The following is a 23,370-nucleotide window of genomic DNA, read 5'->3' as shown; positions in this document are numbered from 1 at the left end:
GGAACACGGAGACCATCTGTTTTTCATACTTAACCATACTACACATATCAATGAGACCGTGTAGGCAAAGGAGCAGTCTGACGTAGGAAGTCAGCCTTTGCATGAAGAAGAAAAAAGAGCGAAATGTGGTAGAAGCTGCCACAACAGTATTCCTGATTCTACAGGAAATCATCTAATCCCCAGTTAATATAAAATACTCATAAAATTACCAGAGCTTTTGAAATTGGTTTCTTTGTTTCAGAAGTAAGCTGTGCAGCCCCAAGGTAAGGAGTGGCATGAATTTACAAAGATATTGCTGCAGAAAGATCTCTGGAGATAGAAGGCAGTAACTTCACCTCTTCATTTGGCTCAAGAGCTGTGAACCAGATCACACATTATTGAAGAGTACTCTGCAGGACATGGGGAAAAACCTTTTGTAAGCTTATTCTGTTTGATTTATTCTGCGGTGTCATAAATTAGATACTGCTATTAATAATTTGTGTTTTATACTGATCATTTTTAGATGTTAAGAGGTGAAGCTCAAGTTCTCTTGCCCTTCTTTCAAAGTGCATATACCTTTTTGTGTTGTAACGTTTTGTAACTTTCATGTCTATGCAGTTGGACTTGTCTAGCCAAGGTGATGAGTGAAAAAAAAATTGCCTGAGACTTTAAGGGTGATTGGAGCACAGAACCTCCAGTTCACAGGTGTAAAACCAATAAATCATCTTTTATGGTTTGGGATGACTGCTGTATATTCTCTTGCCTTTCGTATCTGCACCCCCTGCTGTGATCTTCCCTTGAACTTGCTCTAGCCGATTATATGAAATTAAACTTTATTGGGACAACTGCATCAACCAGCAGTAAAGTCTCCCATACACTTTATTTGAGTAGCTAAGGGGCTGCTGTTGACATCCAAGTATGTTGCTGAGTTGCTTTAAAAACTACTTCCGTACTGGGTCATGGGAAAGGTTTTCAGCACAGTATTTTATCCTGATGCATCTATAATTCTAGCAGCAGCCATCAGTACCACTACTTCTGCAGCTTTTTCGATAGAGAACTAAATCTCACAGTCATTTTCCTGGGCTTTGCACACTAGTTCCATGAATTAAAGTGCACAAAGAGAATACAGCATAAGGGGAGTGATTGTGTACGTGCCAGTTCCTATGAAAATAATTACGGGCACACATGTCACTAGTGGACCCACCAGTGCTTGGGTGTGGGTACAGAGTGCATGTGACCCGTCAGGATCAGACTGGGGCAGACATCCCCCCACTTCTTATCTCTCTCTCCCTTGCAGCATGGTTTCTGCAAGAAAGGCACCTGGATGTGAGGTTCACAGGGAGCCCCCCACACACCTGCTTTGCTTGCCAGCCTCTGGAAACTTGGGGATGAGTGTAGTGATAAGAGCACCAGAGTATCTCTGACAGGGTTTGGACATTTGCTTGCTTAGATTAGTGTTTTTTCTCCTTCAGTCACAAGCCCCAAAAAGATATAGCCAAAAATCTTGCTTGCCTCTCATGCAGTTTGCCAGCCTTGTCCCTGTCTTGTCCAGCAGCAGCTGAGGTCATATATTCCATGCCCATGGTTGTACCTGGAGAGCACTAGCTGTGCTGGAGACAATGCAAAGACGGGAGGTGTCAACCACCTGCAGAGCTGTAGCTGACTCCTCACAGCCTCAGGAAGATGCTGAGTGGGAGAGATTTTGATGCAGACCTGTCTGGTTTTCCACTGGAAGTATGGACTCCATATGACAGACTTTTGAGCTGCCGGTGTGTCTAAGAAGGAAAATTTGAACAAAATTCACAGCTCGAGTAAATAGGTATAGTATCCTTAACAGGCACAGAGCATTATTGCTTCATATTTTGAAAGAACTATCCTGTAATATCAGCCCATTTTTTATTACTCTGCGGTTTTGTGCTATTGGTACCAGCAGAGCTGCGAAATGAGGTAAGGCAAGAGATGTGTTCTACCCCATTTGTCCCTGAAGTGTATGTTTTACTGCACTCCTTCATAGGCTTGGCTCTGGAGGGGAATGTGCTTTAGTGCTACAGATTCTTCTGCATAGTTCTGACGAAAGAGTCTCTTCTGACCTTCTCTTTTTTACTATATATGTTCCTTTCTTCTCCCATGTTGTCTGTCTTTTCCTAAGCCTTACTTTTGCCTCTTTTCCCCACTTTTACAACTCCCTGAGGTGTATTGGCCTCCACAGTTTCTCTTCCTATTTCAGCAATTTGTCCTTTTTCTCTTTTTGCCGATGTGCATGTATATAAATAGTCATTTGATTCTTTATTTTAGATATACTCAATCATCCCATCATCCTTACTCTGAGATTAGTGCTATATTAAAAAAAAAAAAAAGAGAAACTTCACAAATTACAGAATCACGGAATCTCAGGGGTTGAAAGGGACGCTGAAAGATCATCTAGTCCAACCCCCCTACCAGAGCAGGACAATGACAGGTGTCTGTATCACCATAGCCTTCCCATTTATAGAAGGGCCAGACTGAGATGCTGATATCCAGAAGGTCAGTGACTCTGTAGAAAATTAGCAACTGTTGAAGTAGATTTTTCGATTTTTAACAGGTAACCTCAGAGAGCAGTTCCACCAGCCTTGTATTGTACAAGGTCTGTCTGTCATGTTGTACTTTTTCCCAGATAGCAAAAGGAAGATAAGGTCCCCAGCGAGTTAGTAAGAATAATACTTTCATGCCAGGATAAAAAAAGTGAAAGGAAAAATGAGCTGCATAAGATTTGCCAGTGACATTTAAAGTCTAAATCTGAGTTTGTCTGAGTAATTTATCTTGGGGTATTTGCAGGAGAGAGAGCAGGAGAATATGAATGAGTGCATCTCCGTTATGTCTGAGCTTTCTGATAGATGAAGAGAATTTTTGGTGACTCCATCTGGCTCGGAGGTCTATCTGTGTGATCTCTTCTCTAGCAGATGGAAGATAACACTAGGAGGAGTCCTTTGATTATCAAAGCATGGGAATTACTCCAGTGCACCCTGAGACACTTTCAGAGTGACAGGTGATGTTTCTGGGATGTTAGAGAGAGCTCATTTTCCCCTACTGCACTGAACATGTATACACCAGATTTTCTTTGGCAATATTAAACCTATCCACCTTCTGTATGTGTTGATGGTGAGGAAAGAACTGAAAATACAGAGTATCTGTGTAGAGAACATAGCAAGTACAAAGGGATTGAAGGAAGAGGATATGGTTATCAACTTAATTAATAATTCTTTTGTAACGTGCTTGGATTCTTGCAGTTTCTATGAACTACTTTTTGAAACATAAAAGATGACTAGATTGACATTAATTGAAATCTTTCCTGAATGTAGAAGTTCTTTCTTAAAGAGTGTAGCCCATGACTGTTGGCTTTCTGCTGGCACAGGTTTGCAATATCCCATTGAGCAACCTCACACTTCTGTCAAGGCTTCTTGTTGCAACGTGTGGTGTTGCATGTGAACTTAGCAGCAGCCCTGCATCCAGACCTTTTTATTTTCTAGGAATAACATTAAGCTTATTCTTGAGAGTATCAGCAGTTAACTGATGGAGACAACAGCCTTCTGTGAACTGCCTATCATTTTGTCACATTACATCCAGATATCATTCAGACGGCAGCCATGTCAGTCCTTGTTTGGAGGAAGGACAAGAAAGGACTGTGCAGCCGTGGAAGTTAAGGTTCAGCAGAGTTTCCTCTGTGTGCTGAGGAGGACAATCTCTACACTTTTCTGCACTGGAACATGTTCTGGTCCACCTGTCATGTGGCATTTTTGGGGGATTGCTGTGTTTCCAACAGACAAAACTGGAGCACTGTGTTGATTTTTCAGCCTGTGCATGTTTTTCATCTGCTTTTCCTCACAGTTGCACATCACATAGAATAACTTGAAATATAGGTGTTTTCACCAGCTGTTTGCTGGTGAAAAGGCTGGAAGGCATGTTCCATGAGGTGCAGCTAAGGTCTTGGTGCTTGTCTGTTTTGGAGAAAAGGAGTCTGGGGAGTGACCTCATTGCTCTCTACAGCTTCCTGAAGAGGTGAAGGGGAGAAGGAGGTGCTGATCTCTTCTTGGTATCCAGAAGCATGATATTTGGGCATGGTTCAAAGCTGCACCAAGGGAGGTTCAGACTGGACATTGGGAAGCATTTCTTTACTGAGAGGGTGGTGAAACCCTGGAACAGGCTTTCTGGGGAAGCAGTCAATGCCCCTAGCCTGTCAGTGTTTAGGAGGCATTTGGGCAATGCCCTTAATAATAATAGTATTAGGACAGAATATACTATTTCAGTTGGAAGGGCCCTACAACGATCATCTAGTCCAGCTGCCTGACTAATTCAGGACTGACCAAGTTAAATAGTCTTTTCTATCCTAATATTTTACAGTCTGGACACTGACAGTGCATTGAAATTCACCTGTGCTAATGATACACATCAGACCATGATAACAAAAGCTGTTCCTGTGAGAGTATATTTGCCTCAGTCACTCTTCTCACTCTGGACAAGGTTAGGTGAAAGTCGTTTGAGGTAGCCCTTTCCTCCATGCAGACTGTGCCTTTCTCAACTTAGCCATGCATATCATTCCAGATCAGGATAGAGAGTTAGTGGTCTGAGTCACATCTCTGTGCAGATTCATAAAGATGTGTAGAGGTCATCTTTACTGATAGGAAACACTCATGTAAGGTGTCTTACTGTCCATCCATATGGGTTGTTACAATTGAACTCCTTCCTTTTGCCACATAACTGCTGTGACATTAATATATGTTTTCAAGCACTCCGTGCTTTATTCCCCGGAAACCTGGAGCAGATCAGGAACAGTCAGGTTTTGGGTGGGATTTCTAAAGTGGGATATAGGGTTGCTTTCTGTGGGGCTTCCCTGCATAATTCACAGGTATGTCTTGCTATCCATGCCGTCATTGCTTGTTTCCTTTCACCTCTTGCTCAGCCCCAGTTTTCAACATGAAATTCTTAATCACACCTCATGTAAGATGTTCAGGAAATGCCGTTACAGTAATCTCCCTCTTAGTCTCACCAGCACCAGACATTACAGAGGGGACGCTGTAAACATCTGAGGTTCCGAATGTCAAACCTCAAGATCCTGTTACCTGGAAGTTAGGACAGCTGCTGGATTACTCCACAAGCTTTGGTCAAAATGAACGTTTACTGCTTAAATATTTTCTGTGGTTTATTTTAATATTTATAAAGCTTCTTCCGCCTTAAGTAACTTTTGTAAACTTACTTTTCTATTAACACTCTAATGTGGCTGTAACTGGCATGTGAGTAATATATTTAATGGAGTTTCAGTTTTGGATATAGTTCCTTTGGTACTCTTTTTGTTTTTTTCCCTTTAGTATTCACATTGGCCACAAGAGGCACTTTCTGGGTTGGGTTTTTTTTTTGGCATAACATTCAGTTTTATTTCATAGTTGATAGCATTATTATTATTTTAACAAATAACATGATAAATTGTTACAGCAAGGCTGCAGTAGCAGCCAAAGCCCCAATGCTTTCTAATGGCACACTTTACCTCTGCTCTATTATCACTGCCCATTTAATTATTTGCAAGTTGATTACAGCTGCGTTTCTCAGGGGCTATGAAATATTCAGCAGCCCAGAGTAGCCTGGGGAGAATTGCAGTCTTTGCAGCTGAACACCTGCCCTCAAAGGCAAAGGGGAACCAAAAACTTGTGTGTAAAACTGATGGGGAAATTCCTTCTTTGCTTTAGCTTTCCCACAGTGCTGACTAGAGGTAATGCTAATTAAAACCTGCCACTTTGCTTCTGTTTGTGATTGCATGGGGGTAGAATAAGAATAGATATAAAACTTCTGCCTTTCTGCTATACTTGCCTGCCTACAGCAAAGAAGGAGAGAAATGTTGGTGTAATTGGTTGCCTGTGTGTTAGTGTGAGGCAGTTGGAATTCTGGGTGGAGTTGGGAAACAAGCTGTCTGTTAAGGACAAAAATTAACACTACCGGTTATGTTCTCACACTTGGTCTGTCTGTAGGACTAGCTAGCAATGACTGACTGAAATGTGCAATATTTTACCAAGTAGGAAACAGATAAGATTTTTATAAACAGGATACTTCATCATTAAAGTAAAGAAACAATTGCTTTGACCTTGACACTGAGTAAGGCCAGCATTGTGATAATTGAGAATGTAGCTAAGCAACAGTTCTCCAGGAGCTTGCACTGGCTTATTTTTAGTAGACTACACCAGAACAAGGGGGGGCTAAATGAGCAAAGCGACTGGTTAATGCTTAAAGAAATTACTTCTGTCTTTGTGCAAAAACTTTGAGATATAAAATACTCTTGTACCAATTTTAATTTGGGTTTACGTCAAAAGAAAGCAGTTGAATCAGTATATCCCTCTGTGGTCTGAATGAGTACATAGCCTGACAGTATCTATGATTTGTTAAGCTGCTTTAGAGACTCGACTCTCATCTCTTCTGAAAATTAACAGTCTAGAAGAAATGGCATATTCCTTCAGAAATAGTCTATTTTATATGTGTTTCAACTTAGTTTGGTGGTAATTCCATTTTCTAATTTTACTGGTTAGCTCTAACTTTGGTTTGAACTAGTTTTACAATATTGTAGCATGCTAGTTCCCTACAAAATTAACAGTGTGGGACCCTTTAAATCTGAAATAAACATCCACAGAAAGGAAAGGAGTTTCTTCTAGCTAAGTCAACTTACAGACCAAGTTAGTTTAATTTTTCACATGGAAAGAAAATCGGCCTGAGAAGTTTGACATTTTTATTACATAGGCATTGCAGGATTGATTACAACCACATGGCTACTCCATTATCCTGTAGCTAAAAGTATGTGTTGCAAGGCTGGTGCTAATGCTCTTTACCTCTCTCTGTTGCTAGTAAATCTCTCATCACTGACCTGATTGCTCTTTGTTTGGGTATCAAACCAATACAATTACTTACTAACAGTGAGTTTCTGCTCATAAAACACAAGCAGTTGCTTGTGTCAATGCAGGACAATACCCTAACTTTACATAGAGGAGCCTTTAATGTTGATTTAATCTATGAAATCCTTATCACTGGCAAAATAATTTAGGTCAGAGAACAAAAATGTCCTAATTGTCAGCCTAACTTCTTATCAGATTTTGGAAAGTTAGAGCATGGTAAGCAGGCAAAAAACAAGATGAAAATAAGTTGAAATACTTTATTAGTTATTCTCGGGTATTTTAAATACAGAACGGAAATCTTTCTCTAGTACTTTCCTCTGGATATGACTTGAAATTTGAAGAAACAGGAGATAAGTTATCTGTTACATTCTCATAGTATGGCATAATTGAATTCAGAATTGTGTTTTGGTTTTTTTCTAGGAGGAAACATTTGTCAATACAGTGGATCACTTGAACATCAAGCTCTACAAAGACTTCAAGGTAATGATTTATGCAACTACTCTTTGTTTCCTGTCGGTGGTCAACTTGGCTTCAGTTCAGTTTTGTGAAGACCCCTGTAATGTATGAAGGTGCCAGTGCTAAGCAATTAAACTGGGTAGCAGCAATGTTGCAAACAGCTTTTACAAAAGCTGTTGCTTACAGCTTCATGATCTATGATGTGCTGTGTGAGCTACCAGTGTGTATGTGTATGAAATAAAGACATGGTAGGTTTTGAAAATGCAGTTGTTGCTTTCATGTCTTAAAAAGCAGCATTACCAGTCCCAGATGAAAGATAAAGTCAGCTGGATATGGGTTTGGATGTGGCCATTCAGAAAGCCTTCCCTTACCCCTCAGCATCCTAGTCTTCTAGCTGGTTCTTTCTGGAGCTATGTGAGAGGCACCATGTGCTTGGCAGCACTGGCAACAGGCTTTCCTGCCCCAGATGATGGGAGTTGTTGGTCAATGGGTCTGGTTTGGTCAAGCAGAGCAATGACTGCCTCATTGGTAATTGCCATCTGTGCTCACTTTGCGAAGTTCTTAAAAGCTGATTCTGCTGTTGTGGTTGCTGTAGACACCAGAGATCTATACATCACATCTGTTTATTTCAAAGCCTGCTTTGAAAGTGTAGCAAATGATGTCTCTGGTGGTATGGACAGAAGCTAAATAACAAAATAGACAGCTGGAGGTTCCTATTTCGTGTTCAAGCTACAAAGCTATCCCACTGCAGAGAGTATAGAAAAGAATACTGTGGTTAGGAAGTCAGTCTGGGCATGCAGGCAGCAAGGCATATCTGGTGCCTTTGCGTGGAGACCAATGCCATCCAGTCTTCAGTATGTAGACTGGTGCTGCTTGCATTCATGTACTGGAAGTCCGTTGGGATTCGAGCAACATCAGATTTATATTGGGTTGACGCTTAAATAATTAACAGCTCCCAATAGCCGGCAGATGGTGAATTTTCAAGCACTGCAGTTATTTTTTATTCCAAGTATTCCAGCCCTTGCTGAGTGTCTTTTTCTAATATGTGATGACATGATACTGGGACAGATTTGGTTGTATGTAATGCACTCAGTTTGTGGCTGGGTTGAGAAACAGTGGGAAGATTTCAAGTTGCCTTTCGTAGTCCAATGATAGCTCTGAAAGACTCCATGGAATCAGTGCTTTGCTAATGCACACTGAGCAGGGGTCTTTACTTAAGGTGTGTTGATAGGACGTTAAGCAAAGAACCTTGAAGGTAACCACATTGCACTAGCTAACCTGGTGCATGTCCCTAGCTTTTCCTCAAGGAAAGTTGATTTACTCAGACAAGCTTACTGGTTTAACTTTGCTTTTGCAGAAGCTGATAGCACACCTCCATAACATACTCAATGGCTGCAACTTGTCTGACCAGGTGCCTCCTAAGGTACAGTGACTGGTTGTACAAGTTTCTGTGCATATGTTCCGAGTCCCTCTCCCTCTTTTTGTAATCTGTACATAGTATAGAGATACCTCAATCCCAAATCTCGAGCCCATGACAAAAACATAAATATAACTGACATATTATTGATGGAAACGTTGCTTCTTGGCAGTATTTATCTTTAACGTGAACACAGAAATCAATGAGCTTGACCAGACACCTTAAAAATAGAATGAATATAAAGTAAGTTTAACATTACAAATGCTTCTAGAGTCTTACCTTGTGGAAACCAGAGGATTATGACAGTTGTCTTTAAGTCTGTCAAAGATGAAGCGTTTTAGCTCTGAACTCTTAATTCTCTGTAAAAGATACTCATCTGGAAATGGAGCACCTCTGAAAGGTGAGGGGTTTTTTTCTTTCTTCTCTATTGAACGGCTCATCATTTTGGAAATTCAGTTTGCATTAAAGATATGTTGATGACTCTGCATGTCTAAAAGACCTGGATAACCTGAACTCTTGCACAGGAAATTGTGAACAGGTTATCATGCCTTGTAATCATCCATCAGTATTAGACAGACACATGGTGCCATCTGAGCACAGCTGTAGGTCCAGTGAACTTTCCCTCTATTTGAAAAAATTTGGGTAACTTAGAGCTAAAAAAGAATGATGGTTTTATTGAAGTTTTGGGATCTTTTAAATGTCTGGAGTTACTTCTTTCATCCCATTTATGATACAACCCAGAAATGGTTGAGTGAGGCTGGAATGTGAAACCTTTCAACCAGCTTTGTTGGTGGTGAAACAGTATCAAACTTTAGCCTGGTGATACAGGGTTTTTCACTGTGTAAGAAACTAAACCACCCCATGGATGACCTTACACCTATGGTTTAGAGAGTGGCTGAAGAAAGTACCTTCAGATGGACGCAGGGAGGGCACATGTGGCCAGTGACGAAGTGACTGGGCTGAGAACTTCTTTCAGTCAGGCTGCTGAAAGTCTCTCAATGTGAACCACATCTCCCGGCGCTGCATGAACACAAGGGTCTGCATATTTCACTGAGGAGTTCCTCCCTTGAGACTGGTATAGCTCTGCCATGTCAAGGTGAGAGATTGCAGCCAGTGTCAGTTTTGAGAGGCATAATTATTCATTTAAATAGTATAAAAAATGTAAGAAAGTGTGAGTTGGGTGGGTGTCATTGAAGTGTCCAAGGCAAAGCGGTCCTGTCACCCGAGGGCTGGCAGAAAGACACATTGTACAGTCATTTTCTTACAAGCAGAGGAACGGCAATTTCCTGTGGTAGCTGTTTTGGGGTGAAGGATGTTTGAGGGGTGAAGAGCAGAGCAGGGGTCTCTTGATCTCTCTGTAGCAGGACAGCTGAGGTGTTTGAAGGCCCTCCTCTGCAAACCTATGTCTTGTGCAGGACACGCAGGCATGGTTTGATATATGTGGTGGTTGTGTATGGGTTTTGCAGGGATCTGCCATATTCGCTGTGTCTCTGCTCTGTGATGCTGGCATGGCGGAGGCTCAAGGTGTGTGACTGAAGGAAGTGTGCAAGCCGTTGAGCCATAGGGGTTGGGAGAGGGTTTGTTGGCATGTGAACATGCATCAGGTCTGGGGGAAGGCTGTCAGGAGCCCAGCTGTGCTGGCAGTGGGAAAGGCAGGGAAAAGGGATGGAGAGGCGCTTCTCTCAGAGTCACTTCAGTGAACAGGACATAGGGTTTGATGATTAAAGCTCACAGTTTGCCTGTGTTGGAAGTCATTCAGGAAGTGCTGAATGCTGCTCTGCTTTTGGTTTCCATCCTGTCTGTTTCCCTAGCCTTCACATGTAAACAGTCCAGCAGCGCACCCAGGGGTTAGGGTTTGTATGTATTCAACATGAATAAAGAAAAAATACAAGCTTCAGCCTAAGCCTTCTTGTTTTTTTCTTGTGTGGGTTTCTGGTGGTTTTGAGTTCATGGCGGGGGAGTGTTTGTGGGTTTAGTTTCTTTTTTTCAGGAAAGCCCCCTCTCTTTAACACTTCACTTCTTTAAGTTGGTAAAAGCATTTTCCGTCTGTGTCAATGCTAATGGGCTCCACCATGTTGGCTAGTGGGAGCCTGAGGACATCTATCTCCACCGCTGTCACTCTGCACATCTGCAGGTTTCTTTCCTTGAGACATCAGGTTTTCCCTCTACTTTCTTTAGATTGCCCTTCCAGATGGCTGGCTCTCCTGCAGAAGTAAGCACCCCCAGGCAAAGGCACTCAGCTGCAGCTCCTCAATCTGAAAGGGTCATAAATACATGAAGTTTGTGCTTTTCATTACACTGATTGTAACAGGAGGAGCTGCCTTGTCAGCAAGCTCCCAAGGGGAGAATCTGCACTAAAAGGTCTGCATAACAACGGGATGGGTGAAAAAAACCCTTAGAGAGCAATGTCCCTGGGATGGATATTGGTGACTTGGAGTCAGTGATCTCATAGGTCATCCATGGGTCTGTCTGCAGCTTATCATCTTGCCTTTACCTCCTTGATTTTTCCTCCTTTAACGTTTGCGTGGCTGTACTACTGAGCCCAGATGCCTGTGGCTGTTGTGAGGCAACAAGCACCCACAGCTTGCCTCTTAACCCAAGGTAACCCAACTACCTTCTCATAGGTTTCCAGCACGAGGTCGATGATTGTGAGGAACATGGTATGAAGGCGATGTTTTTTAGATGAGGATCTGTAAAGCCCTCGATGAACCAGGAATGGAGGTGACACTTGCCATCAGCAGGGTCTAAGCATGGTCACCTGGCAGAGCCCAAGCTTTCTCCGTGCTGGAGGACATGGAGGTAGAAGAAAGGAGGTGGAGAAGCCAAGCTTGTGCAGGTCCAGCTTCAATAAGATGTGGGAAAACAAGTGAGCAATGATTCCTACTGGTTCAGTTCAGTGAATGGTGCATTTAGCAAAACCAGCCCTTCTCAGACATAATGTAAAGGAATTAAAGAGCTGTCTCATGAGAGGAATTAAGGTCATTTTATAGAGACCCATCCTGTTGAAGTGGAGCAATTCTAATGTTTCTGGGTTGGGTTTGCATCTGCAGGGCTGCAGTGTCAGTGTCAGACCAACAAACTACATGGACTGCAAAAATAAGCTACCATTGCAGAAATAACTAAGGTGATTGCAGAGCTGCATAAATGATTAATTTATCCTGATTTTGTTTTACTTTTGATTCCAGACCCTCTGCCAAAAAAAAAAAAGAAGGAAAGAAATCAGTCAATTGTAACAACAGATTTACTGTGCAGATGTGTGTGGAAACTACTCCAACAGAGTGAAAAATCAGTTGCTACTTTATCTCTGTAACATGAATATTTGACATTCGTAGCTAAGTATTTGCCAGACACTTTGCAGTCAGAATATCTATGCACATTTTAAGAGTACAGTAGTATTATTCTTCAAGTAGGATACACAGTGACATAGCAGTAATGCTTTCTTAATAACCCTCCTTTAAGCCTCAACTTAAAAAGCTTTTTTTTTTTGTCATTAGAATTACTCTACTTACTCTACATATTTGAGACAGACTTCATCGGCACAACTGCCTAACACGTGCTAGACACATATTGATTTTTTTGTCTTAGCCCAGTGTTTCTCCTGGGCATCATATTATTTATTCATAAAGCAGAAATGATGTCTGACAGGCAGTTAGAGGGGTGTAGAGCTGTAGTCCAGAAACAATGTGTAAAGCTTTGCAAGGACCCAGAGAAATCAATGTGCTGATGCTAAAGAGCAGCTTTTTAATTCTGAGCACACATTCTTGCAATCATTCAGTGTGAGAAAGGAAATTTAAATAACAAATAGTTACTGTTAAAACTGCAGGCCTAAATTTTCATTCATCTCTATTCCAATTATCTGAGCCAAGGTGGAAGTAGGCAGAGAAGGCAACTAGCCAAGCCCAGACACCTCTCAGCCATGAAGCAAGCTAACTTTAATTTGCACATTTGTATGTAGATTTCTGTTGGAAGTAAGATATTTTTTATCAATAAAGATTTAAAAATCAAACATTGTTCAGAGAGCCAAATATTCCTAAAATGTGCACGATTCATAACCACTTACTCGAGTGTTAGACTGATGTCTGTATGTCAGAGTAAAATAATAAATAGCTAGTATTTTTAGTATGTGAGTTGAAATATTTTGATAAGGTAGTCATTGTGATAGACCTGCTTGAAAAAAATTAGGCAAAAGGAGATTTGTTTTGGTTTTGGTCATTCAAAATTAGATCACAGCATACTGTTAAGCAGTATTTGCTGGTGGAAGGTATATTTTATTTCCCCAAATGTTTTGTTTTCTGAAAAGCAAAATGAAACAAACTCATGCGTATTCTCAGGGAAAAAAAATCTGCCCTTCTCTCAGCAAGGTAAGTGACTTCAATTGTTGAAGTATTATATTGGAAATGTGATAGATGTCTGAATATCTTGTCAAATCAGGGCACTATGGAATTTGTTTCTTGTTATTTAAAACACAGATAATGCAGTTGAAAAAATAGCACATCATCCTGTAATTAAATATTTCATCTTAATGTATAAACACAAGGGAGCTGAACTAAATTTGTTCTGTCATTTCTTGACTTTCTCTTTCAGTTTCTTTGGAAACTGAATGTTCCGTGATATATAGGGCTGGGAATTCCAAAATTTGCTTTGTATAATTTGAGGGAGGAGGGGAAATGTAAGAAAATAATTTATTTCTGCCCTATCTACATGAAAGTGACTGTCTTTCGCTTGGTTAATAAGAAGGTTGTGTTATTTACATTGAAACCAAAGGACACATTAACCTCCTAAAGCTAAAAAAGTTAACATGAATTCCTTAAACTGGTGTGCAGAACACCTTGTAATTGTTTTCCCCAGGGAAGGCTTTGACCTCTTCAATCATGAAGCATCACAATAAATGCAATTTTAAGTCACTGAACTGGACAGCATAATCTGCGTCCATCCAGAATATGTAAGTGCCTGAAGCATGCATACTTTTTATTTATTTTTTTTTTAACCAGGAAGTGGCCTTTTAAAAGAGGGAACAAATATGATACTTAATTGGGATCTTCTGGGAAATCAAATATATGAACTTTCACATTTTGTGCTCCGACATATGGCATCGGGAGAGCCCTACAACATTTTCAGATGACTGTCTTTCATGGATTTGAAAATCTAATTTCGCTTGACACGATCTGAAGAAAGTGTACCAAAAATTACATTTTTGGGAGCTATAGAACATGTTGCAGTGGGCACATTTTTTATGATTACTATCTGATGAGAACATGAAGTCTGAAAATACTTCATTTTTCTGAAATGAGTGCTTTTTGATTTGCTCTTGCCAGTACTTCCAAATGCTGCTATTAACTTGCAAAAGTTACTGTGTATTTACAAGTAGATTTTAAATAACAAATTTACTGCATAGTGTTAAGGATGTCTGAATGTTAAGCAGCAACTTTAAATGTCACTTTTCCAAACCATTAAACTCTAGCTGTAGTAATAATTCTTTTAATCTATTTAGATAGCTGATAGATGGTCAATTAATAAGATTTGTTCATCCAAAGCTCAACTACATCTCTCTGCTTCTCTGAACTCTCTTTTCTTAATTTAGTTCTGTCGTTACTGTTGCCAAGAGCTTAACTCTGCTTTTGACAGTAGGAAGTAGAACAATACCCAGCTCCAGATAAAGCACCAAAACATGAATGTGCACATCTTCTGCTTCACCATTGTGGAGTGCTCTTTGGGACACTCAGAATGTCTGCACCAGAGCTGGTCACCCAGTGTCTCTCTCTGGCCAGGGGAGTGAAGTACCTACTTTTAGGACATGGTCCATTGAACTTACTTTATTGTTCTATGAGTTAAATCTTGTAAGAGCCTTATAGGATATATATGGACCTGCTTCTGCAGGGAGGGTTGGACTAGATGATCTCTAAAGGTCCCTTCTAACCCCTACCATTCTGTGATTCTATAGGATACTGTAGTCTGAAGGGGGTATAGGTACCCAGTTTTGGGTAGAATTCAGCTTCAGGCTGAGATGCACGTTGAGTTCCTTCTGAGCAACTAGGTCCTCATGCAAACACAGCATCCCCTTTGGAATCAGTGGAGATGTCATCTCTGTAGCTGGTGTAGCCTGGAAAGCAGTGCTGCACTCCATGAGCCAGGCACTGCTCTGCCCTGGGATCACTCGCTACAGATGACTGACATGGCTGGATGGGACACAGTGTTCCTGTTATCAGGATGCTGGGACTGGGTGTGCTCTTCCAGCCTACAGTTATTTGAGACAGTGATGTATTAGCAAGCTAATATGTTACCTACTGACCCTCCTTTGGATGTTGGTTCTTTCTAGCTTTTAAAGGACATAGTGAAGAGCACTAAGCAAAAAAAGAAAAAAAAGAAATGAAGGGTGAGCTGTATTTTTTAACAGGAATTTTTTAGTTAAGGTTTATCTGAATACAACACAGCAAAAAGAATTCCCTTAGTTTTATGATGTTGTGTTCCTATAATTGCTTTCTTCTGATGGTTTGATGGAGCTTCTGATGAAAAGTGGTTGGTTGGGAAACTATGGTTAAAAAGGTTGTGTATGGGAAGATGTCTGTTGCTGTTTTCTGTTTGTCCTTTTTTTCCCCCCTAAAACAATAATTTACCTAATGTCAACATGTCCTTGGTGAAACACCTTTCCTCACCAAACAAACGGATCTTTTCAGAGGCACAGGAATAGCTTGGCAGGTACTAGTCCATCTCACGGGTCAGTTGGATGAAAGGCAAATGTGTTTTAAGACCAAGATTTGTTACTGAGCTCAAATGGACCCTAGTTGCTTCTGCTCTCATAACATTGTAAAATGGCTGAGCTAAGGAGACAAAAGAAAAAAATAGTAGCTGAATTATTTTCTAACAGAATTAAATAGCAAGTGTATATATGCAATCACTTTATAACAACTAAATTATCTGTGCAACACAGAAGTTTCCAACTGTGGCATACAGATAATTTAGGAGTCATTAGAAGATAGTAACTCATGAAAAGAACCAACTTAACTAATGATGTCGTGTTCTGAAAAAGTCATCTGGGAAGGATGTTGAATAAGGCATGCTTCTCCAAAGATGTCTGTGGACTGAGAGGTGTTTAGGAGACAGCTTATGGGCATGAAACAATGACACCTCTTAGTCCATTGTCAAACATGGTCCACATGTAGCTTGTGTAGCTTTTACTTTATTCAAACCTGATGTAAAAAGAGGTTTTTTTTTCTTGTAAGCATTTCAGTAGTAATCATCTATCTCTCTTATAAGAGTGTTAGTAAAAAGCAGCCTGATTTCCTATCCAAAGCCTTTTTGGCCCATCTGTCTACACATCCTTCTGGGTCATCTGCGATATCAACTTCATCACTGACCTGCCATGTACTCAAACCAGCATCTGTGAGCTCTATTTGTTGCTACTGCTGAAATTAAACATGAGCTGTGGGCAGACATCAACACACTTAACCTCATTTTCTCCTTTTAAATCCCGTCTTAAAATCATCTCTGCTATAATCCCTGCAAAAAAATAGGTTACCAATGTGTTACATCCACTACCTCTTGTGTTGGCTGATGCTGTCTCTTTGTTTACTCCTACTTCCTTGTCATACATATCTATTTATTGGCCATTCTTTTTAATGCTTAATTGTGACTCTTCGAGGCAAACCCCATTTTTTTATTCTGAGCAGTGTCCAGCGTACATGTATCCTGCTTGACCAACCTGATAGTCTTTTATGAGAGTATAGCTTTCTGGCTACTTGAGAGGAGAGCAGTGAATGTCATCTGCCTTGACTTCAGCAAGGCTTTTGACACTGTCTCCCATAGCATCCTCATCAGAAAGCTCAAGCAGTGTGGCTTGGATGAGTGGACAGTGAGGTGTATCAAGAGCTGGCTGAATGACAGAGCCCAGAGGGTGGTGATCAATGGCACAGAATCAAGTTGGAGGCCTGTGGCCAGTGGAGTTCCACAGGGACTGGTTCTGGGGTCAGTCTTGTTCAACATCTGCATCAGTGACCTGGGTGAGGGGACAGAGTGTACCCTCCGCAAGTTGGCTGATGACACCAAACTGGGAGGACTGGCTGATTCCTCAGAAGGCTGTGCTGCCATTCAGCAGGATCTCGACTGGCTTGAGAGTTGGGCAGAGAGGAACCTCATGAGGTTCAACAAGGACAAGTGCAGAGTCCTGTATCTGGGAAGGAACAACCCCATGCATCAGTACAGGCTGGGGGTTGACCTGCTGGAGAGCAGCTCTGCAGAGAGAGACCTGGGAGTCCTGATTGATAATAAACTAAACATGAGCCAGCAATGTACCCTTATGACCAAGAAGAATGTTGTGTTTTAGGTGCATCCAGGCACAAAAGACCACGATTAGACTTAAGTACCATAGATCCTGAAACTCTTGAAGACAAGGAGGGCTTTATTGCCACTTATGATCCTGAACAAAACAGACCAAGCTACTCAGGTTGGGGAAGAAAATGAAACCATATAATCCACCTGAAACTAAAATGTAACAAACCAAAATGTAACAAACCAAAATATCCAATGGAAAAATAATACAGAGTAGGGCAAATGATGGAGGTGCAACTAGCTCTTTAGTCATAGAATGGTAGGGTTGGAAGGATCTAGTCCAACCTCCCTGCAGAAGCAGGTCAACCTGGATCAGGTCACATAGGAACATGTCCAGGCGGGTCTTGAAGTCCTCCAAGGAAGGAGACTCCACAACCCCCCTGGGCAGCCTGTGCCAGCGCTCCGTCACCCTCACAGTAAAAGAAAGATCACCTTTCCCTCACCCCTTCTCTCTTCCCAGCCTCTAAGCCCTGAGCCCAGTGTCATTACCTCCCCCCCTTAAACAGTGCCAGAGTCAAAGAATGGATCTGCAGTCAGTCCATTCCTGATATCTCTTGCTGCTTATCACACAACTGAGTTGATGCTTGTTGCAGGGGAATTGGACTGGATGATCTCTAGAGGTCCCTTCCAACCTCTGCTGTTCGGTGATTCTATGGTCCTGGTGTGGGACCTTTAGGAGAAAATAACTTTGATGAATCAGTGCTTCACAACTTTCATGGGCTTTTTCAGGGGAAAATGCATGTTGTTATCATATGGCAAAGGTGAAAAAATGAAGGCATATATCCTTAATAAGGAATATTCTTAAAATATTTCTGTTGATTTTGAATATCTGAAATACAGATATCTGTTTTCGTAGGGTCTTGGAATGTTCTTTAGTATTTAATGTCACATCTCCCAGTGCTTCCATTTGAACATACGTTCAGCACTGCTGCAAATCAGGAGGTTGGAGATGGGAGGTTTGAGAATGGATGGGACATTTGCTCAGTGTTTTCCCAAGCATCCATAGGAGCTCTTTGCCAGAACCTGTGTCACCAGTTTGATCTTAACACTTCCTCAGATCTCCTGATGTAATGACTTTATACCTTCCATGTTATGGAACAAAGGCAACATCATCTCATGGGCCAGCAGTACTCAGAAAATGACTAATGTGGGAGCCTTCCCCTACACCTCTGCTCATGCACCTGTCCTTCATAGACCATGAGCTTTCACCATAACGATGTGATGTGTGCCTGGGCTGCAAGAGCAGGCTGAGGCAGAATTGCAAGCATTAGGAGCTGTGCTTGCAGGGCAGTGTGTGCTTTGGTGTATGTGGTAAAGCTCCATGTGCTGCCTCAGGTGCGTGAGTGGACCCAGATCGCTGCTGCTGTTGAGAGGGCATCAGCCTGGGCAGGTTGGCTTTGTTAGCACTGGGACCACAAAAGGGTCCTCCACATCTGCCACAGGTACAGAGGATTTTTACACCAGTACTATTAAAGTATTAATATAATTAGTTTGATTTTTTACCTAACATATTTTATTGCTGTTACTGCTCAGTAGTTTTCCTAAATTGTAAGTTAAACTTCAGTATCTACAAAAATTCAGTAATTGGAATAGAACATTTAGTAAAAAAATGTTTATTAAGGGACAAAAGTCTTCCTGTAGATTGCATATTTTATAAAAACTCTCCAGTGTGCTGTTGAAAGCATTTGCTTCCTTTTATTGAAATGTAGGACCTACTCACAATACATGCCAGTATACCATTTGGGATAGGAATATTGTAATTGCCACTGAATCTGTTTTTTAATGTCTCCATTGGCAAATCTGTGTGATGTACTCTTATTATACAGGGTTTGATAGTGTTCCCTTCCTGAAATCGTGCTACATCTCACTGTATGGCTTTTTTTGGTGTATGGGAACATCATGATTTTAAATGTCACGGTCTGTGACACTTCTGAGACAAGTAGCATATACCAAGGAGAACCAAGACTTCCTTTTCAACAGTATAGATTCTCTTTATGATGTCTTTAGATGAGACGTTGCTCTCTCTCAGTAAAGCAGGTACTCTTGGAGGTCCGAGCACTTTTGTGTCTTTGGCATGGAGTATCTCTATTTGGCATGATAGACAAGAGAAATGTATCTGTGACAGGTTGACTCATTTGATGATGGTGGATTGAGGCTGCTGGCATATATTCCCATGAAAGTTAGTGGAGTACATAAACATCATTTACATATCTTCTGTATTTGCAGGGTCTCTGTGTGTATGTGTACGTGTAATGCATTTCCAACTGGTGCTTGAACAAACGTAGACAGGAGTGCAGTGTAACACTTTTTACTGATGTGAAGGAGGTTGTAGAGTGAAAAGTTAAAATATACAAAGCTCAGTCTCTGAAACTATATGGAATATTACATTTCTTGCCTATAGTGCAAGTCACAGTGGATCTGGAAATAGAAGTAATTTAAAACCACAAAATCAGAAGTATTAGGTCAAGCTTTTCCAAACTGAATGAAAATATCTTTGAAAGAGAGGTCTCTAAGGGGCATCAAAGTTATTTTATTTTTGTTTCTCCAGAGGAGTGCAGCAGCTGTAGGGACTCCAGCTGAAGGGACTTACCTCCCCACGGCCACTGTCAGCAAAGCTGCTCATTACGAAGGCACTGGCTATAGCGTGGTTGCTGGGCTACTCTGCCATGCTTGTACCATCCGTTCAGTTTAAGCAGCCATCAAATCATTACAGCTTGGCCCAGTAGTGATTTGATTCCTCACTTATGTTAAGTACTGTGACTAAAACTTACTATATTATCTTCCAGCTGTTTTAGAGAGAAATTATAAATGAGCTGCTACTTGGGAGTTTTGATTATTGTTATTCAATTTATTCAGTGAAATATTCACATAGTACTTACCTGTTTTTTCTAAAGAAGGGGTTGAGCATTGTCCTCCTTGACATCACAAGGAATGGATGTGGGCTTGGGCTTTCAATCTTACCTCTGCATGTTCTTATATATATGAGACTGTAGCTTGTCTCAAAGCATGAAAACCTTTTAACGTGATGGCCATCCATTGGACAAAGAAAACTGCAAACATTCCATTGAGTGTAAACTTTCTTCAGAGCTACCAATGAAATTGTAAAGAGTTACTGAAGCTGTAGTCTGCAACTTGCTTTGAGGCATCTGAAGAAAAGAATGGGAAGAATCAGTCCTGTCAATATACCATCACCATGTTTCTATTTAGAGGCCTTTTAAGCATGCCTTTGCAAATAATTGCCTTAAAGCTTTTAATATTCTTATGCTAAAAGGAGCTGAGCAACATTTTCAGTTCTTATTCTTGGCATATATTCCTGCAGTCAACATCAGGCAGGAATCCCCCTCCAAATAAATGGGCTTTTTTGCCTTACAGTCTCTCATTCCAACTAAATTAGCAGTAGCAGATTTGAGTATAAACTATTTTTTGCTCTCGGCAAATTCCCTAATAATTGCCCTCTTCTAGTAAATACTTCACCATATCGGTGAGAGACATGAATTTTTAATTCTTCAAGCTCAGCAGCTGTCTTTTATTTCAGGACTGGTTCTGTTGGAAGAAGAGTTTGGTTTGTTTTATGGCAGGAGAGATCACTCTTAAAAACAAGTATAAGCATATAATTAGGACATTGCCTTATTAAGTTGCTGCCTTATAGTATGTGAAATTTGAAGCTCACTGAGCACTTTCCCCATTAGAGATCAATGTGGCCAGGTCTAGAAAGGCTGGGTTCTTTTTAAAATGCTTTTATTTTCCAGGTATTTATTAATATTGAGTAGAGGCTGATGCATGCTAGACTACATTTTTAGTATGGATTTAATTCCACCAGGAACCAGGGTAGTGAAACGTGCTGCATGGCAGCTGGCACAACAGCCTTTTTAATCAAATAATAGATTCCAGCTGGTGGGGAGTCAACTGCATTCTGAAACAGACGTGACTTAATGCAGATTTTCCATATTTCTCCAATAAATTGCATTACCTTTGCATATTAAGCAAATGTAAATAGAGGAGGGGAAGTGAAGGAAAACAAAATTTTCAGGTTTGCTAGAAATAAAAGTAATTATTGTAACCTCATAAGGTGAGTTAAACAAGGGGAAATAGGAAGTGTTGTGTTCTGTATGATAAATTACCGTGGATTCTTCTCATATATCACAAAATGATTTCTGGTGTGCAGGCGGGCTGGTGATTTCAAGGTTCATTTTCCATACTTTGTCCTTTAATACTGCATTTAGTGCTCTTCAGCTACTTACTACTGTCACTGTTACCAGAACTCATCCTCGTGTTAGTTGACAGTTTCTGCATAGTACTTGTCTAGCTAGAGTACATTACAGTGGTGTGAACAATTAACTACAGCAGCAAAGTGGAGTCTTTCTGCTGTCACTGAACTGAGTTTCAGACAGACCTTATTCAGTAATATCTTCTTCTCTGCTCTCACTGGAAGTGTAAAGATTTTGGTAGGATTGAGATAGTGAGGATCTTATCGATACATAGAGCTGAAACAATGTGATTGTGCTGCAAAGCCAAATGTAATGGTGACGGGAAGGTCAGAGCATATTGGAAAATGTCAACAGGTGCTGCATTTTCAGTGATTTTTCTTGTCAGCTTCTATCCCATGATCTAAGCTCAGCGGGTAGTCAGGACAAGCAACTCATTCATCACTTGGTGCTTACCAGGGCTTAGTTCCTGCTGTGGAAGGAAATAGTAAATGTTACAAAAAGAACATGTGGTGGCTAAGGCTTTTTTTCTTCTCCTAGTTTTTACCCTGTCTGGAAGTTAAAGCAATACATCAGCTGGTTGCCTTTCTGTTATTTTGCTGTTGGGTGTTCCTCACAGAACTGAGGTGAGTTTCAGCATTTCCCCATCAACATCAAGCAGAGTCTTGGTGGGAGCAGGTATCTTGCTATACTGTCTATAGACAAGAAACAAAAACCTATGAGGAAGTGATGACTCCTATCCCATTAGCTAAAGCTGCAAAGATTTCGTGTTTCACACAGTCCAGACTGAAAGTAGAGTACGAGGAAGTATGTCTGATGTGAGAAGGCGCTTTCTGAGCTGTGATCTGCACTCCCTGTCAGTCCCCCTGAAGTCACTTGTTTCAATCAGGAACTGCTACATGATAGTAAGATCAAAACCTTTAGACGCAATCAGACCTTTTCCTGACACCTGCTGAAAGTGTACTACAAGGTAAGTTTTCTCTTAAATAAAAAAGATTTATTTTTACTTAGTCTGTGCATTCAGAATTTCATCTTCAGCAAAAGTCCTATGGAAGAAGAATACTAAGGAGTATTTTTATGTATATGGCTGCAATTAACATAAATCTATTAATCCAGGCTAGCAAGAAAGTTTTTGCACTACCTTCTGAGAAGATGTGATCAGAAAAAAACAAAGCCAAATTGTTCTCATAATTCTGGGAGGTGTCTTGAAAGTAAAAACAAATATTCATATAGCTTTGATGTATTGCCTTTATTATTCTCATGGTGTTTCTGTAGTTATTGTCTATTTCTGACAACATTACAGTCTCTATTAGTTGAAACCTTTTGTGTTAGGTTTGATTTTGCTATATCAGCTGCCTTATGTAGCTTATTGATACCATAAATAAGTTAAAAATGGTGGAATGTGAAAAATGCAGAGAAAACTAAAAAAGTAATCTGAGATATGGCAGATAGTAATAGGAGTTTGGAGGAAATACTTAGGAAAGTTTCATATTGGAACTTATGAAAAGTTCGAGTAAGGTTTCTGTTGCTTATTGGAAGGTCAGGAGATGCACTGGAAGTCTGTTTGCATGCATCTGTGACTCGTCAAAACTCCAAATTTATTTTGGTGCAAGGTGCTAGATTTGAAACTTGATTTTTTTCATTATGGAAGCAAAACTGGGCCTTTTGGAAACATTAATGAAACAACATGGAGAAAAAATAATCCCAGAGCAGCCAAGTGTCTTTTGTCCAGGCGTTTTCCTGTAGCACCAAGAACCCAGCCTCAGGTCTCTTGCCTGACACATCCTGGACAAATGCTGTTTAATGCAAACAGTCAATGGGTTTTGGTGATGAACCTGTTATCTCCAGCTCTCTGTTAATCTGAAATCTTAACCCACAACTAGGAAATACTTGTAACATCACCTTTCTTAGGAAGTGACATATGACTGCAAAACATTTCCAGTGCCTCAGTTTCAAACACAATTTGATAATTTAGAGTCAGCTTTGGTGATTCAGACTAACCTGGGTGAACAGTGGATGTGTTCACATTTTCAGAAGGATACTGTGCAGTAACAGATGTTCTCTGTAGGTGCATGCTGGT

General features: G+C 40.7%; 1 protein-coding gene across 3 annotated transcripts in view; it reads left to right on the top strand.

Moving 5' to 3' along the window:
- Nucleotides 1–23,370, top strand: part of PAG1 (phosphoprotein membrane anchor with glycosphingolipid microdomains 1) — a 117,097-nt gene that overhangs the window by 17,351 nt on the left and 76,376 nt on the right. For 2 of the 3 annotated variants that reach the window (XM_061995204.1, XM_061995203.1), the window contains exon 2: nucleotides 7,308–7,367. The gene's annotated coding sequence lies outside the window, so the exon portion shown is untranslated. Of the gene's footprint in view, nucleotides 1–329; nucleotides 416–7,307; nucleotides 7,368–23,370 lie in introns of those variants that run through there. The other variant, XM_061995205.1, reaches the window with a different exon arrangement.

Source organism: Colius striatus, chromosome 4, assembly GCF_028858725.1.
Source record: "Colius striatus isolate bColStr4 chromosome 4, bColStr4.1.hap1, whole genome shotgun sequence".
Lineage (NCBI taxonomy): Eukaryota > Metazoa > Chordata > Aves > Coliiformes > Coliidae > Colius > Colius striatus.
The sequence above is the reverse complement of the archived record's forward strand: the minus strand, read 5'-3'. Positions and strand labels throughout refer to the sequence as shown.